Source organism: Eptesicus fuscus, chromosome 7, assembly GCF_027574615.1.
Source record: "Eptesicus fuscus isolate TK198812 chromosome 7, DD_ASM_mEF_20220401, whole genome shotgun sequence".
NCBI lineage: Eukaryota > Metazoa > Chordata > Mammalia > Chiroptera > Vespertilionidae > Eptesicus > Eptesicus fuscus.
The window spans coordinates 37,084,489-37,089,956 of NC_072479.1; the positions used below are offsets into that span (position 1 = coordinate 37,084,489).

The following is a 5,468-nucleotide window of genomic DNA, read 5'->3' on the forward strand; positions in this document are numbered from 1 at the left end:
AGGGGAGTGGCCTATGGGATCGAACTGAAACTGGCTCTCTGACATCCCCCGAGGGGTCCAGGATTGTGAGTGGATGCAGGCCAGGCTGAGGGACCCCACCGGTGCATGATGGGTCTGGGAGGGACTGTGGGAGGGCTCCAGGGTGTGTCTGGCCCTGTCTCACCCAGTCCCGATTGGGGCTGATCAGGGCCAATTGGGGCCAGCCGACCAAGGAGGGACTAGAGAGGTTGGCCAGCCAGGGAGGGACTGCGGGAGAGCTCCAAATGTGTCCAGCCCATCTCGCTCAGTCCCAATCATCCGGACCCCAGCAACAAGCTAACCTACTGGTTGGAGCATCTGCTCTCTGGTGGTCAGTGCACATCATAGCAACTGGTCGATCAGTAGACTGTATGCCCCCTGGTGGTCAGTGCATGTCATAGCGAGCAGTTGAGCAGCCTTAGCATATCATTAGCATAGTATGCTTTGATTGGTTGAACAGTTGACCGGTCACCGGATGACTGGACACTTAGCATATTAGGCTTTTATTATATAGGATTTAACAATTGATATGCAATGGTCATGACTGGTTACCATCAGTCAGAATGGAGTGGATGCCAGCTGTAAAGCACCACTACTTACCACTACTGATGAGCACCAGCCCTGGAGGTGGGCACTCTTATAATCCTTGTTTTACAGGCGAGGAAGCTAAAGCACAAGGTCATTAGCTTGCCTAAGCACACACGGTAGATGGCAGAGGAACCAGGCTTCAAAACCTGTCTGTAAATGGGGAATATAACACTCATTCTTTAGAAAAAGAACATGAGAGAGGTGTCCGTCTCATGAAGACAGGAACTGTGTCTGTGCTTGTTTCTTGTTCTGTCCCCAGCACTATTTCTGACATATGGTAAGTACTCACAAATATTTGTTGAATGAATGGCTGGAAAGTTTATTGCAGACTTGAGAAGGGCAAATAAGACTGAGGCATTAACCCAGACGAAAAAACAATAAAAGCTTGAAATACAAAAACCAATTGGAACTAAGGGGGCACCAATTGGAAGACATTAAAAAAGGAAGAATACACAGAATTTAGTGCTTGTTTAGATGTGGTAAGTGAGTCCCAGGTTCCTACTTGGTGTTGTTATTCACTGAGATGGGAAATGTAAGAAGAGCAGTTTGTTAGTGGTGGGTGGTTAAGGTGAAGATAGAGAAGAGATCATGAGCTCCTGTTACAGATACGGAATTGGAACATTTGCAGCTGCTTAGGAGACAATTGGATTTGGAATCCAGAGAGAGATCAGCACTGGTAATGCAGATTCATAAGTAGTCAAGATGCAGGTGGAGTTAAAGGCATGGGGGTGGATGAGATCTTTCAGGAAGAGAATATACAGAGAAGAGGCTGGAGGATAGACTCCTGGGGCAGGCGAGAGAAGAAGAGTGCAATCGAACCTTCAACTGATTTGATGAGGCCCACCTGTATTAAGAAGAGTCCATCTGCTTTGCTTAGTCTACTAATTTAAATGTTCATCTCATCCAAAAAAACCCAAAAACCCTCAAAGAAAAACCCAGAATAATATTTGACCAAATGTCTGGGCACCCTGTGGCTCAGTCTAGTAGACACATAAAATTAATCATTATAGGAAGTGATGAATTTATTCCAGATCCTCTGGAATTGCTCTGGTCTTTCTGGCCTTGACACTCTGGATCCAAGTTCCCCCTTGAGCTCCTGCCTTTGGCCACGGACTACAAAAACTGAGTCTGTTCACTGGAACTGTGACGGGAAGTTTCTGTGCAAATTGGGGTTGAGACCTGGGAGCTGGGACTGAATTTTGACCCAGCTTTACAAAGAATGCTTTCTGGGAGGGACTTGATATCACAAGAACTATCTGTAAGTATTACTTCAATTGTTTAATTTGTGTCCAGTAAACAATTCCCACAGGGAAAATAAAGGGTAAACTGGTTCCTCAGAGCACTTGAGGACCAAAGAAAAGACTGCAGGTACATTACTTTTTGCTAGCTTTTAGGTGAGCCTCATGGAACAGGTAACAGATGCTGGCTACTTGCAGGTACAAACTAAATTGTCCTATATAAGTTTACCTGCTAGGGCCTACCTAGAGAATAGGTTATGATTAGGCCTCTTATTTCCTGAGCAGAGCAGTGTTAATGGAAAAAATGGAGATTCTAATAAGTTTGTGCCTTTCGAGTAGTGAATGAATCATGAGGAAATTTGTTTAGTGATTCTTATTACCCCCAAATACTACAAGATTAGTAAGTAAGCTATTTCTTTTCAGGAGCTAATAAGGTATTAAAAAGTCTACCTCTTCTAGAGTCCAGGGACTGATTTTATAGAGGTGGCCCTTAACAGAGGGAGTGTGACAAATTGGACAACTTCTTTGAGAATAGGCCTTGGGAGAGACAGATAATATTATCATTCTGGAATCTCCTTTCTCCCTCATTTTGCTTCAGATTGGTTGTATTCCCATCCATACTCACCACTATGGGACAGTCCCCTCCTCTGTTTGAACTGCTTGGGAAGTCCTACGAATAGTCTATACTTTATTAATTCCAAAAGATCCTTTAAAAGTGTTCACTTATTTCTCTGCTCAACTCAGCTATTAAGTTTACCTTTTCACCTGTCTGAGACTGAATCCTGGCTCCATCTTCTACATTATGTGTAATCTTGAAAAAGTTACGTTAACTTCTATTGATGTCAGTTCTCTTATCATAAAATAGTCTAATAATAAAATCGACCTCCTGGTTACCATGGAGATGCAAGAAGATATTCTCCATTGTCAATGATTGGCAAACAACAAATGCTCAATAGATGTTAGCTCTAATTTTTGTTATTCTGCACCTCAAATTCTTTCAGGTTGTCTTTACAGGTATATACTGATCTATGTTTACTGAGTCAATAACAATAGAATGTTTACCTAACTGTGAATCATGCTTTGTTACCTATTGGTGACTATTTTATATTTCAAAGTGGAAACAGGAAAATCTTGTTTTTCATAGTCTGCCTGAGTAACCAAACTTCACTTGATTGGGTGCATTTAAGAAGAATGGGGCGAGGGAAGACATATTTGGGCAGTAAACCTCAATTTCCAGATCCTGTTTCTCAGCTTTCAACTGTGCAGGAAAGCTGTGATTACATTTCCGATACTGATGACCTTTTTATTCCTGACTCATCTCAGATGACGGTATAAGGAAACCATGGCTCTGGTAAATAGACCTATCATTTATTTCTTGGATTTAATAGTGTGTGAGTTGGGATTCTCTGAGCACTAATTGCCCTAAAAAGGACAATTCCTAATTGCAAATTATTTAGTCTATATTCAACTTGGAAACTTGGGAATGTTTAGATATTCGGCTGTTTTACGAGACCGTCTATTCATGTTCAGAGAATGTCTGCTGAATCCTCTGATTTGGTTCAGATACTATACAAGCTTATGCAACTCTTGTAGAAGATAATTGAACCACAAGCAGTGAATCACTTGGCTTGGTCAACTCTGCCTTAAGTTTTTCAGTAATTCTTCAAACATTTGTACTGGGGACACACAAATGAATGTGATACCATCTCCATTCTCTGGGGGCTCAAGGACAAATAGTACCTTTGTGGAAAAAATATGGCAGTTGGAACAGGAAACAACCATTTACCCATCTGTCCACCCACCCAATGATTGAATAAATAATAATGAGGCATCTATATGAGGAGGCACCACCTTCATGATTCAACAATGGGCAATACAGATGCTCCCTGTTCTCTTAGACCAGTTAAAACTCATGGTAGAGATAAATAATTAAATATAAATTTATAGTAGATTGTGGTAAATGCTAGATAAGAAACCACTTATAATATAAGTAAAGGGACTAGAGTAATAAAGGTAAAATACTAAATTCAGAAGTGATTTCTTTCTTTCTTCTTTCTTTCTTTTTTTCTTTCTTTCTTTCTTTCTTTCTTTCTTTCTTTCTTTCTTTCTTTTTTTTTTTTTTTGCTGCAAAAAGCTTTATTGTTTCATTTGGTCCAATGCAGGGGAGAGGGCTCCAGGGTGGTTAAAAGAATGGCTAGTAGTTTCGGGAAGAGGCTCAGGTAAAAGCCAGAGACACCAGGGGGATGCAGGAGGGGGGGGGTGGGGTGGGGGGGGGTGGGGGTGGGGGGGCTCTGAAAGGTTTCTGGGCTCCAAAGGCTCCTAGTCGTGCTCGAGGGTGAGCCTTTCGAAAAGATACCCGCCCAGCCCAGCTGGGGGCCGGCCAGCCTGCGGATGTTGGTCAGGTGGTCGCCCATCTTCTTGATCAGCTTCACCTCCTCATCCAGGAAGTGGTTCTCCAGGAAGTCGCAGACATAAGGGTCTGCACGGGTAGAAGCCAGGGCTTGCAGGTCCAAAAGGGCCTGGTTCAGGCTCTTCTCCAAGGCCAGGGCGGCTTCCATGGCATCCTGAGTTTTGCCCAGTCATCCTGGGAAGGTTTCTGCACATCCTGGAAGAGAATGCGGCCGCCCCGCTTGTTTTGCAACTTTAAGAAATGCTCCGCGCCATCTTGCTTCTTCTCTGCCAACTCGCGGAAGAAGTGGCCCACGCCCTCCAGAGCCACATCGTCGTGGTCGAAAGAGTAGCCCAGAGAGAGGCAGGTGTGGGGCCCGCAGGTGCAGGTTGGCCAGGCGATTGACCGCAGCCTCCACCTCGGTGGAATAATTCTGACGAATTTGGGAGCTCATGGTTGTTCAGCAATGAGGAGTTAAGGTAGAAAAAAACACACCGGTGTGTTGGCTGGTCCCAGAGGTGGTTCTGAAGGTGGTGACTGGATGAGACACAGGAGAGTGGCCGGAGGCTGGAAGAACAGGTGTCTCTGGGTCTGTTCCGTCCAAACACTGTTGAAGCAAGAGACAGATCCGGGACCTCCGAGTGCACTGCTTTCTTTCTTTCTTTCTTTCTTTCTTTTTTTCTTTCTTTCTTTCTTTCTTTCTTTCTTTCTTTCTTTCTTTCTTTCTTTTCTTTCTTCCTTCTTTCCTTCCTTCCTTCCTTCTTTCTTTTCTTTATCTTGGACTGTAAAGATCTAAAGCCCTGAACAAATTTTTAATCAAAAGAGGTCATAGGTGAGGGTTTTACCTTAAAAGTTTCTCTGATTATATGAGTTTGTACAAAAGCAATTAGTAGTACAGATAGACATAGCAATAGAAATGTAGTAGATGCCCTAAGTGGAAGAAAGCCTGTATATTAGGCATTGGACTTTGAGTAATTGCAGACACAAAAAGCTAAGAGTTCTCTATGATGAGCATAATAGCACTGACAACAGGAAACAGAAAAAAAAAAGACATGCCCGGATATAGGAAACACGATGGTTGGACTTGGACAAGGACAGGTCTTCTCTTTTATGTGGTCCTGGCAGCTAAGAACCTCACCAATGTCCTAGAGAGAAGAGTATTTACATTTGCAATTATTTAGATTTTACTGAACATATTTCTGTTTAGATAACTATAAATAATATGTATACAATTC

General features: G+C 43.0%; 1 pseudogene; it reads right to left on the reverse strand.

The window, feature by feature from the left end:
* Positions 1 to 4,163: 4,163 nt before the first annotated feature.
* On the reverse strand, positions 4,164 to 4,741 carry LOC129149613 (ferritin light chain-like; annotated as a pseudogene).
* Between the last annotated feature and the right edge of the window lie 727 nt (positions 4,742 to 5,468).